The following is a 13,927-nucleotide window of genomic DNA, read 5'->3' on the forward strand; positions in this document are numbered from 1 at the left end:
AATTCAAAAACTCTCTTTTTTAACTGTTGCAACATGCCTATTTTGTCTTTAAGTTCAGGGGTATTTTTGTCCATTTGATTTTATTATAATATATCAATAATTAATAAAATAAATTAATTATATTTAATTCTTTTATACCCTTATTTAACATCATCTTCCCCATTTAACCCTAACCCACAAAATGTAGGTCATCTTCCCCAACGAATCCTAGCCACTTGACCGTGAATAACCACCACCACCACTACAGCCGTCGGTTTCCAACATCACCACAACTTCCATCATCGTTCTCGATCACCATCTTCAACAACAGCAAGCCACCATCAACTTTAGCAACATCAATCATCATCATCTTCAATCATCAGAGAATATAAGAGAAAGAGAAGAAATGGGAAACCCATTCTTACCGGAAATTTGTCGAAATGAAAGTACCGGCGCTGACCACTAACTTACCATCATTGACCAGTATTGTCTGTAATTGACTATGATTGCCAATAGTTAACCAATATTAACATTGGTTAACCATCATTAACCAATTTTGACCATTGCTTACCATTTTTAACTAATATTGATCTAAATTGACCATCATTGAAACTATTTGTCCACCATTGACCCTAACTAATTGATCCTACTTAAGTCCTAATGTTTATCATTGGCCCTAAATAATCATCATTAACCAATAGTAACCTTAATTAATCCTAATAAGGCCATATAATGGCGGTTGTTGACCAATACATACATACATTGTGTGTATGTATGTATATATGTATGTATGTAACGCATGTATGTAAGCTCCTTATTGGCCATTATAAAGCAACACTAGCTCTAAATAACCATCATTTACCTTAATCGACTATTATTGACCCTAATTAACCAATATCGACCGTCATTGATCAACACTAACCCCCACTAATTATCATTAACCCGTAATCACCATAACTAACCATCATTAAACCCCAATGACTGGCATTGATCCTATTAGAATCTCGTTTACCAACTTTGAACCTAATTGACCATTTAATTATTATTTACCCTCATTAACCAATATTGACCATCACTAACCATTATTAACCCACATTGATCATCACTAACCCATAATCATTTTAAATGACCATAATTAACCTTGTTGACTATCATTGGCTAATATTGTTCCTATTAGATTCTTGTTTACCAACATTGAGACTTGAGACTAACCAACAATACATAATAATTTGACATCCTAACTGACTATCTGTTGCCCTCATTAATCAATGTCGACCATCCTTAACCAGTATTGACCATCAATGATAATGTTTGGTCAATGTTGGCATAGAAGGACATATTCGATATTACTTGTCTTAACGAGCGATGATGGGTTACCCGTATTATGCATCACTGACTATATAGGACCAACAATGACCCTAATCTACAAAGATTTACACCAATTGACCAATGGTCTAAGAAGAAAAACCATAAAGCTCACAAAGATTAACCATTGGTTGGGATGTAAACGAGCCACTCATGAGTTACTCGTGATTAACAGCTCCAAACTCCAAATATCACACCTTCCATAATTCTCAGTTGGGTTGGGGCTCCACATGTGCATACCATCATTGTCGATCAGCACAGTTGCAGGATAATGGAGTTTGGAGAAGATGCTGGATTAGGGTTTGGGTTTGGAGAAGATGATGGATTAGAGTTTGGGGAGAAGATGAAGATGACAAGTCTGCTTGCTTTTATAGGGTCAAGGTTAAAGGATTATTTAATTTAACTAATTTAATTAGTAGTGAGTTATAATAAAATTATATTGACCATTTTGCCCCTGAGGAAAAGGACAAAATAACATGATTAAATTAGATAAATATTAGCTGATTTCACTTTTCGATCAAAACGACAATAAAAGTGAACCCAAATAAACCCAGATTAAAAAGGTTTGAGATTTAGACTAAAGTGACAAAAGTGAACAAATTTTAGAGATCAAAATGGCAATTTACTCTTTTTTTAATCTTTTATGCGACAACATATAAAGTTTTATAAATAATTACCTGATTATACTTCATCTTTTAAAAGGCTAAAATTTCTCCATTCATTCTAATCGGTCATTACTTCTCTGTTATCTTCTTTTCTAAACCCTAGGACGTACTGGTACGGTACAGAGACGTCTGCTCGATTCCCCCTTCTTGATTCTTTTTTAAAATTTTTAACCCTAGGACGTACTGGTATAGAGACGTCTTGTCGATTCCGCCTTTACGATCTAATGGTCAGGCTCGGTTATCAGGTATGCTCAACGTTGAATACATTGTTCTCGAACTATATCCTTCAATCCTCCTATTTGATTTAGTTTACATTTTGCTACTGTGATGTTATTTAAAATGAATTTTGGACTATATGCTCATATTATTGTGTGCACAGAACGTGTTCGACTAAATGTATATGAGATGATTGAAACAGGATACGAGATCTGAATGGTTGTTCCATTTTAGGTGGCTGCAAGGTTGTGAGATTCACTTTGCAATTAATAAAAAAATAATATGTGTCAGTTAATGGTTATAGACTTTGATTTATATCTTGGTTAATGGTTATAGACTTGCTACTAGGAGTGCAAACGAGTCGAGTCGAGCCCGATTAACTTATGAGAGCTCGGCTCGATTCGAGCTTTCTTTTCAAAACTCGAGCTCGGCTCGTTTGTATTTTATCAAGCTCGAGCTCGGCTCGGGCTCGACTCGTTTATTATCTATTAATTAGTATATTAAATAAAAATAATATAAATAATAGACTTTTTAGGCTTGCGAGCTCGATAAGTAAGGCTCGGGCTCGGGCTCGTTTACTAAATAAACTTATTTTTAGGTTCGAGGTCGGCTTGTAAACAAGTTTAAATAAGCTCGGCTCGACTCTGCTCATTTACACTATGGCTCGATAAGGCTCGACGAGCCTAACGAGCTTCACATGTGAGGCTCGAGCTCGGGCTCGATAAATAAACGAGCTTTGTTTTGAGGCTCAAGCTCGGCTCGGGCTCGATAAGGCTCGGCTCGTTTCGAGCTTTTTCTCGAGTCGATCTCGAGTAGCTCGCGAGTCGTTCGGCTCGTTTGCAGCCCTACTTGCTACTATGAGAGTACTATTTTAACAATAATTTGGGCGGAAGGTGAAGAATTGGAGGGCAAGAGTTAAGGAACTATACCATGCTCCATCTTTGTCACCGAAGGAACAAATAAGTTCTAGGCCAAAACAAGTGCAAAAAAAAAAAAAAAAAAAGAAAAAGAAAACAATGGAAGAAACTTGTGAAGTATTGGAATAAAGAAAAGTCTAAGGTATGAAATAACCTACCACTTTAAATAACATTAGTTTATTTCTCATTCTGAAATTTCACTTGTCTACTGAAGCTGGTAAGTAAAAAAAACAAGGCGAATCGGGCAAAGAAGAAGATGGTTCAAGTAACGGGTAAAGAAAGTTATGCTCGAGTCCGTGAAGAGCTAAAGGTGATTATATGAGATAGTGCAATTGTTAATGTAGCATGTCGATATCCATTGTTAATACTTATTTTCTTTTTATTCAAACAGGCATCTAAGGGACAATATCCAAGTCGATTGGAAATGTTTCGTGCATGTTTCTCCAAAGATGGAACTATGTCTAATATAGGCACAGATGCAACAACTTAGTTCTAATCTTCCCGAGGGCTCGATCGATAAGCCTGGACCAGATGATGTTTTTTTCTAAAGTAATAGGTAATGATCGAAATGGTGATGTCGTTATGTATGGTCTGGGTGTTCGTGCTGTTGATGTTTGGGGTGTAATACCAAGTCGTTTGGCATGTTATAGAGAAAACATCCAATTGAAGTCTCAATGTGAAGAACTTACTAGTATTGTGGTCCAGTTACGAGCCCAAGTATTAGAGATGGAAGGGTCGAGGGGTGGTTCCAGTGTTCAACCTCTTGCATCACAACATTTCCTCAATGTAACAAATGGACATCAATGTTTACGGGTATTTTTCTATATAAATCTTTAGTGTTTCACCTATTACATGACCACAATAGTAATCTTCTTCATCTTTAATCCTATTAGTTTTTCATCATGAATAACATCAACAACTAGAAGTTCCACCATTAAAAACCATTTTTCCTTATTTTTTTTCTATAAGAATATTAGCCTGCTAGTGTAAAAATTAATTATTTTTTTTTTTTGTAAAATGATCTTTTGTACTATTGTGACTAGAGTTTAATAAATATTTGTTGAAAAACTAAAATATAGGTCGGAGATGAAGTTTTCCTCAAAAGCATTCTAAACTCTACCGAGAGTGTAGCAAGAGGAAGGGTCCAAAGCTTGGACCCAAATGATTTAGTTGGTGGTACAGAGATTGGACCAGAATGGTGTGAGGTAAACGTTCAAGTACCTATAAAAAAAGATGAAAACTTGGTAAGACCATATGGTTTATTTTCTACAATTCAAGATTGTATTAGTGCATCCATCGCATGGCCCTATCCATTCATCTCGGTATGTATTTGTTAAACTTGTGATACAAATAATTTTAATATCATGGAATTTATGTTTATACATGGATGGTTTACTTGTAGGTAGTCATGAGGATTGAGGAAGCATGATGACTCAAGATTTTATGCTTCTTATTTCTTTAATTGCTTTTAATTTCTTTGTTAAATGTTAAAGACTTTATATTAGATAATGTTATAACTTATTTATGTTATGGTTAGTGTTTTTGTTATGAACATGCTTATTTGAAATATAATGAAGTTTTATTTCTTTCATTAGTTGATGTTATATAATAACTATTAGGATGTTATATGTTGATGTTCTCTCTATAAAATTGATTTTATAATCCTATTTGGGATATTAGGACCATTTTCTTGATGTTAAAGTAGCTATAACATTACATCATAAGGGTCCTATAAATTTAATTTTTAAGGACGCTTGTATGTGTATTAAAAGATTAAAAGTAGGTAATCACATATTAGAACATTGTAAAATTGTCCTAATATGCTCTTTTTAGGACGTTATTTAAGTTGTCTATAGACATATTATGCGACCATAAAATTGGTTTCATAATCTTATTTGGTATATTAGGACCCTTTTCTTGGTACTAAATTAGCTAAAATGTTGCATCATAAGGGTCCCATCAATTAATTTCTAAGGACGCTTGTAAGTGTATCAAAAGATTAAAAGTATGTAAGCACATATTAGAACATCGTAAAAGTGTCCTAATATGTTTTTATTAGGACACTATTTTGGTTGCTCAAAGACATATTACACGACCATAAAATTGGTTTCATAATCTTATTTGAGATGTTAGGACGCTTTTTTAGTTCCGGGACTTATTACGACCCCTTTACATGAAACACTTTTACCGTTGGTCCTATTAAATGAAAGGTCCTATAAAATAGCATTTTAGGACGCTTTTGCGCGTACTAAAAACCCAGTTTTGTTGTAGTGGATCCTGGAAGGATCACCATCAGACTTGTCTCTTATGATGAGGATCACTAAGGTCTTGTTTTTTTTGTTTATTGTGCAGCTATCTCCATTGCTCATCTCAAGTTAACCCCTGCTGCAAGAGAAAGAGTTTTAGCTTTTAAAAGGCTTAATCCTGAGGTCAGAAGTTTCCAAGTCACCGTCCAAGATTCACAAGAAGTATCCTCCGCATCTGCCACTATGTCAAGTAAGTATCCTTATAAAAAAGTAGGTTATATGTAAGATTGTTTAATTAGTAAGGGAACTTATCTTATTTTTTTGATTGTGTAGGTGTTGGGAAGTCTGCCAAATCTGCCAAGTCTGCCTCCAAGTTTGGGATAGATGAACTTGCCAACGTCAAGTCTTCACGAAAGAAGGCTTCTGTTGCCAGTCCCTCTGCTTCGGCTCCTAAAGCACCTGTTAGAGGTAAGGGGAAGAAGAGGAAGACTTCTGAGGATCTCCAAGGATTTCCCCTGATCCGCCAACAGTTCCTTGACTATGTCAATGAGGTAAGGATCATTGCCCCTGTTGGTTATCCTTCTCTAATGTCCTGCTTGTATATCCTGCCTGTATATCCTGCTTTTTTGAGGATCACCTGATCCTGAACTTACCTTTTTTCTCTTTTGCAGAAACTTGCCGAGATTGAGACCTACCTTGGCCATGTCGAGGATCAGGAGAGCCAAATCGCCGACCTCCAACAAATGGGCGTGTTAAAGGATCTCAAGATAGCCGATCTTGAGAAGGAACTCCGGGCTACAAAGGATGAGGCTGCTCAAAGGCTAATTGATATGGATGGCGAGAAGCAGGAGATCATCCAGGATGCCAAGGTCTCTGCCGCAACTGCTATGTACAAGATTCAACTACAAATGGCTGCGGAGGCTCAGGATCCTGCCTTTGACAAGAGCTCATGGGACGTGGAGGGTTGGAAGGCAAGATTGGCAGAGCTGGAGGATGAGGACGAAGCAGAGGAGATCCCCATGCTGGAAGGTGGTGATGCTGAGAAGGATCAGGGTGGAGAAGCTGGTGGTGATGGAGCAGCAAAGGTGTGAGCTGCTGGATTGGGCGATGATGGATATTTCGAGACTAGGCCGGAGCCCAATTTTTTAGGTTTGGTAATAGTTTGTGGTAGTTGATGGTTTGAAACAATTATGGTCTGTAATCTTCGAACAATAGTTTTTAGGGTTAAGGATCCTGGATCCTTTAGACAATAGGTAGGATTGCAAAAGGTGGAGGGATCCTCTGTTTGGGGGATGAAGCCTTTGTGATCCTGCCGCTTCTGATTTCCTGCACAATGCTAAGACCGCAAAGACAATGGGCACCCTTTGCCAACCCATGTGGACGGGCCACGTTTTGCTGGTAGAAATGTGGGTTGGCAATTTTGACAACTTTTTTAAAAGGGTTAAAGATCCTTTTGTTAATAATATAACCTTAATCTTTCTGGCTTATCTCGTGTTGTTATCCTTTAATTATCTTCTTATTTCTCAATTGTTTTTGTAGTATATTAGTTAAAGTAACAAGAGTTGAAAATATGTTTAATAAATTTAGGATATGATCCTAGATCAAATATCCTATCATTGAAAATTTTCAAGGATCATAGGCTTAGTTGTCAAAGAGTAGGGGTTGTTCAGTATAATCAGAATAGTCAAGGATCATACCTGAGGATCCAAGTTAGGATCATAACCTTTAATCAAGATAACCTTAAGTGAAATTTTAACGGATAATAAGGATTAAGGATCCTTATTTGTTTAACTTCGAAAACCTGAAAAATGGAACATAACTTGGGACTAAGCCAATGTAAAAGATAAATTAGTAGCTGGGGACATGCCCAAAGGATAACTGGGGATGATCCCAAAGGATCACTGGGGATAAGCCCAAAGGATAACTGGGGACAAGCCCAAAGGATAACTGGGGACAAGCCCAAAGGATCGTACGTAAACTGGAGTATGGCCCTTACTGGCGACTATCCAAACTTAGTGACATGAAAATGTCAAAACCTTAGCTAACGTGAAAACGTTAGAAACCTTAGGAACGGATGTATGGTACGTCTATCATTATACGTAGGATCCTAAATATAGCCAGTACGATGAGGTTGTCAGCCCCGGAAGTGGGTACTGGTCCCATAGACGTGAACTATATCAGGATCATCGTGCGCTGCTGGCGGAAACTGGGGATAATCCCAAGGATAACTGGGGTTGGACCCAAGGATTTGCGGTGCTTTTGAAGATCTTTGACGATATGCTGAAGATACCTGAACTATCATAACTCAAAGGGTTTGTGAGTAGAGGATGAACGATACATGATCCTTATCCTTAGGTAAAAAGTAAAAAAAATGCAATAGTTTCTAGGATAAGCATATTACCAGAGTAAGGATCACTGATATCACCGGGATCCTTCAAGGATACTTCAATGTAAGGATCACATGCATGAAGGATCATGTTCACATGAAATATTTCTTTAAGTGAACAGCATTCCAGGCTCTTGGCAACAAGTTTCCTTCCATGGTTAGCAACCTGTATGCCCCCTTTCCTGCTTCAGCTTTAATCAAGTAGGGACCTTCCCATTTTGGTGCTAACTTCCCGTCAGCAGGATTGATAGTATTTTGAAATGCTTTTCTCAACACCATATCTCCGACTTGGAACTTCCTTATCCTGACATTCTTGTTATAAGCACCAGCCATTCTTTGTTGGTAGCTTGCCATCCTTATCCTAGCCAGATCCCTGATTTCCTCAATAGTATCCAAATCCTGAGCTAGGATTGCAGCATTTTCTTCAGGATCACGAGCACTTGTTCTAGCAGTTGGGATCACCATTTCTGTTGGGATCACTGCTTCTGCCCCAAATACTAAAGAGAAAGGTGTTTGACCCGTGGCATTCTTGGGAGTTGTCCTATCAGCCCATAGCATATAAGGTAACTCCTCTGCCCATTTCCCCTTCTTGGATCCTAGCTTCTTCTTCAGGTTGTTGACGATGATCTTGTTAGATGACTCTGCTTGACCATTGGCTTGTGGATGAACTGGTGTTGATGTTATCATCTTGATTCCCCAACTGTCACAAAAGTTAGTAGTTCTGCTTCCAATGAATTGGGAACCATTATCACATACAATTTCAGAGGGAATGCCAAATCTAGTTATAATGTTTCTTTTGATGAAGGATATGACTTCCTTTTCCCTGACTTGAGCGAAGGCTTCAGCTTCTATCCACTTGGAAAAATAGTCAGTCATGGCAAGCATAAATACTTTTCCACCAGGTGCTTTAGGAAGCTTGCCAACTATATCCATTCCCCATCTCATGAATGGCCAAGAGGATGGTATTGGGTGTAAAAATTCAGCTGGCTGATGGAGGATATTGCTATGTCTTTGGCAAGGATCACACTTCTTAGCATACTCTACAGCATCCCTTTTCATGGTTGGCCAGTAGTATCCTGTTCTAAGGATCCTTGAGAACAATGCTCTGCCCCCAGTGTGGTTTCCACAATCTCCTTCGTGGAAATCTTTCAACACTTCTTCAATTTCAGGATCCTCAATACATCTCAAATATGGTCCTGCAAGAGATCGCTTATATAATACATTATTCAAAATTGTGAATTGAGATACCTTAATCCTGAAAGCTCTAGGATTTTCTTCCATCGGAATCTCCCCGTGTTGCAAGTATCTCATGATTGGTGAGATCTATGATCTTGAATAAGGTTGAGCTTCTTCACTAGGGATCATCGCAGTATCCTCTTCTATTTCCATGGCCACCTGATTTTTGATAGCAGGAGCCAGGATATGGATGATAGGGATACTTATATCTTCTGGAATCTTCAAGGATGATCCTAGGTTGGCCAATGCATCAGCCTTTGTGTTCTCCTCCCTTGGTACCTGTGTCAAGCTGAAAGAAACAAAAGAGAGTGCCAATTCTTTGACTATCTCTAAATACTTGGTTAGTTTTTCACCTTTAACAGCATAGGATCCGTTAAAGTGATTAGTGATCAACAATGAGTCTACATATACTTTAAGATACTTCACCCCCATATCCTTAGCAATTTGTAAGCCAGCAATTAAGGCTTCGTATTCAGCCTCATTGTTGGTTGCTTGGAACTCACAGGCTATGGAGTGGGGTCTTATGTCCCCCTGTGGCGATTTTAGTAGGATCCCTAGCCCTGTGCCTTTGACATTTGAGGATCCGTCAGTGTGTAGTATCCAAGGATCCTTGGTCTCATCCAGCTGTTGGACTTCCAATTCTGCTTCTTTTTGTAGATCACTACTGAAATCAGCCACAAAGTCAGCTAGTGCTTGGGATTTAATGGCTGTTCTTGGCTCATATCTTATATCATGGGCACTAAGCTTTACTGCCCACTTAGCCATTCTTCCTGACATCTCTGGTCTCCTGAGGACATTCTGGATTCGGCATCAAGTAAACTCTTACTTACGTAGTAGATAGGATATTGTGTACCTTCATGATCCTTAACAAGGACGGCACTTACAGCGGTTGAGGATACCGCCAAATATAAGGATAACACATCTCCTTTTTCGGGCTTTGATAATGCTGGTGCTGAGGATATATCTTTTAAGGGCTTGTAAAGCATCTTCATGTTTCTCAGTCCATTCAAATTTCTTGTCCTTCCTTAGGATATCGTAAAATTCTTTACATTTTTCCGAGGATTTTGATATGAACCTATTCAGTGCTGCTATCCTGCCTGTTAGCCTTTGCACATCCTTAGCATTGGCAGGGGACTTGATGTTCTAATAGGCCTTTCTCCATTATCCATTTTTGACTCCTTTGCATGTCTTTTGGCCGCCGAGAAGGATGTACCACAGATGTCTGATCCTCCGGAAATAAAGTTGATCACTTGTGCATTTGCCGGAGGTGCTGGAGCCTTTTTAGGGATCCTTTCAGGATCCTGAGTCCTTTGCTTTTTTCTTCCCAGCAATTCTTTTAGATGCCCCTTGCTTAGCAGATATCCAATCTCTTTTCTTAAAGCTATGCATTCTTCAGTTAGATGCCCGAAATCCTCATGGTATGCACACCATTTTGACTTGTCTTTAGTCCCGGATGGTTTATCGTTCTTCTTGGGCCATCTAGCCTTTTCGCCTAGATTCTGCATTGCAAGTATCAGTTCATGATTATCAACGGAAAAACAGTATTCTGAGATTGGAGGATAATCTTCATCATCCTCTTCTTGGTCTACAGCATGCACATTCTGGTTATCGTTTCTTTGGTAGGATTTGAACTTATTGCTCTTGAAGGATGATCCATGCTTCTCCTGTTTTGAGGATCCTACTTGTCTCTCCTGGATCCTCTTGTCATCCTCTAGCCGGATGAACCTGAGTGCTCGAGTTCTTACTTCATCTAGATTCCTGCATGGTGTCATAACAAGATCATCATAGAATAATGAATCCTTAAGCAGTCCCATTTTGAAGGCTTCAACAGCCGTAGCCATATCCAAGTTGGGAATGTCCAAGGATTCTTTACTAAATTTAGTTATATAATCTCTTAATGATTCATTACGACTTTGAGTTACCCTATATAAATCACTGGTTAATCTTTCAAATTTTCTACTACAGGAGAATTGGTTATTGAATAAATTAACTAAATTAGCAAATGAAGTAATAGAGTAAGGGGGAAGACTTAGCAGCCACTTAAGAGCTGATCCAGTAAGAGTGGATCCAAATCCTTTACATAGGCATGCTTCCTTCAGCTTTTCTGGGATAGGATTGATCTCCATCCTCTCCCTGTATTGTGCTATGTGCTCCTCTGGATCCGTCGTACCATCATACAGCTTCATAGTAGGGATATGGAACCTTTTGGGTACCTCTGCATCACAAATTGGTGGTGCAAAGCGAGATACCGTGTGGCTTCCATCTGCAATCTCCGGGATAGGCTTGACTACCCATGGAACACTTGAGATCATATCTTTTAGTTTCTGTAATTCCCTGGCCATAGCATGATTGACACCTGTATCCTGCATGAATCCATGGTTAGTGGTAGGATAATTATTTAAAGTGTTACCTCCCATTGGGTTCAAGTTAGTGAATCCATATTGCTGGGATTCGGGGATAACGGAGGGACCAGTGGAAGCAATGGTCTGCATTGGAATGAAGTCCCCTTGATGGACATCTAGACTTCCTGTTTGCAAACTTTTTAGGGATCCTGGCATCTGGAAGGATCCTGGTATCTGGAAGGATCCTGGTATCTGGGATGATCCTGGAACGAAGGAGGATCCTTGAACCTGTGATGATCCTGGAACAAAGGAGGATCCTTGAACCTGGGATGATCCTGGAACAAAGTAGGATCCTTGAAACTGTTGTGTTCCCGGATAGGCTCCTGAATCCATGAAGGATCCCATATGCTGGGGATAGGATCCTGCCGGTTGAAAGTGTGAGCCTGATGCCTGAGTCATTGCTGTCGATCCGAGGTGCAATCCTCTTGATTCTCCCATAATTTGCACGTCTGGAATTCCTGATGGCTGAGAAGTAATCATTGGAGTGTCAAAGCTCAAGGATTTGGGCATCAGTGGGGAATGATCCTCTGCCGTTTTCTTTTGTCTTTTGAGATCTCCAATTTCCCTGAGGATCCTTTCATTAGTTTCATCCTGCCGCTGCATACGATCCTTCATCTGCAAAATCAAAGAAAATACATCACTAGTACTGGGAATATAAGAATTCATAGCAGAAGGAGATGGTGGTTTAGAGTTAGTAGGAGTTTGTTTCTTCTCAGCATTCTTCTGGGATCCTGCCGGTGGAGGAGGCAGAGTGTTCTGAGACGAGGTGACTGCAGACATCGCCGTGGACATGTTTTTCAATGATGAAGCTATGTAATTCTTTGAAATGATTTCGAACAGAAAGTTTTCTTATGAATGAAGCACCAATTGCCCCACGGTGGGCGCCAAACTGTTTTGGCCAAAAATCACACAAGGATAATGTAACCAAACTTTATGTAAACGGGGTATGATGCTTGGTTAATTATAAAAGTAAAGGATCACTTTCGTGATAGAGATACGAAGACACAATGATTTATACGAGGAAAAAGCCCTTGATCAATGTATGATCTCCGGCATAAAAAACCTCGGGTGATGGCAACTACCAATCACCAACTTCAATATAAGAAAAATATGATTACAACTTCGGACAATAATGAGCTGAGTACAAGGATCACTATTGTTTTGAGTGTCTAAGTGTGTGAGAGTTTCGATGTATGTCGTGTGTGTTCTTCCGAATGAGGAAGAGTGGTATTTATACAAGTGTAGGTGACCTATTTTAGGTAAGAAAACTAATATTCAGCTCATTACCCCTTTAGAAATAAAAGACAATCTAGCCTAAATTGCCGCCCATAAATCAAGCCAAGTTTCCATATCCTGTGCAACGTCTATCTCCGATTAAGCTCTTGCCATAATTGTGAAGACGCGTCCCTTGATCATGATGCTTAGAGCGTATCCTGCTAGATGTTCCTGCAAGATAACATTGTATTAAACGAAGGTAACCGTTAGCATGAGGATCCTGTAATGGTCCATGATCCTGATCCTGAAGTCTTCCTGAGGATTACTGTCTGCCAAAGAAACAAGGATCATTGGTTAGGATCACGTGTAAGGATCATGTCTAATAAAAATCCAGCCCTAACAATACTGAACGAGATATGAAAAACAGAACAAGAGAGAAGAAGATGAAAAGGAGAATACCTGGTTGATCTTCTGAATACGGTTATAAAGGGAGTTGCTTTGAATTTAAATACATTCGATCCTATCCCTATTTCTATTTATAATGATGATTTGTGCAGGGCTGTCACTTCCATGACGTCAGATCGCAACGGATAGTTCCATCTTAACGGCTATATATCCGTTGAGTTAGTTATAGATAAGATTCAGCAAAATATAACTCGTTTATATCACATAAAAACTCCTTATATTTTGGGGGCAATTGTTAGGGCTGGATTTTTATGACCTATGATCCTTACATGTTATCCTAACAAGTGATCCTTGTTTCCTTGACAGATAGTGATCCTCAGAGGAGCTTCAGGATCAGGATCACGGATCATCCTAAGGATCCTCATACTAACGATTGTTCTCTTTGGATTTAATGTTATCTTGCAGGAATTACAAGTGGGATCTGGTCTTTGCAACGTAAACAAGGAACCTGTCACGCTAATCTCGCACACGTATTACCAGAAATAGACGTTGTAGAGGATATGGAAACTCGGCATGATTTAAGGGCGATAATTTAGGCTAGATTTACTTTTATTTCTAAAGGGGTAATGAGCTGATTGTTAGTCTATTTACCTAAAATAGGTCACCTACACTTGTATATATAACACTCTTCCCCATTCGGAAGAACACACGACACAATTCTCACACGCTTAGACACACATTACGATAGTAATCCTTGTACTCAGCTCATTATCATCCAAAGTTGTAACCATATTTTGATATATTGAAGTTGGTGATCGGTAGTTGCCATCACCCGAGGTTTTTTATGCCGGAGATCATACATTGATCAAGGGCTTTTTCCTCGTATAAATCATTG

The sequence above is a fragment of the Helianthus annuus genome, chromosome 6 (genome assembly GCF_002127325.2).
Source record: "Helianthus annuus cultivar XRQ/B chromosome 6, HanXRQr2.0-SUNRISE, whole genome shotgun sequence".
NCBI classification, from domain to species: Eukaryota; Viridiplantae; Streptophyta; class Magnoliopsida; order Asterales; family Asteraceae; genus Helianthus; species Helianthus annuus.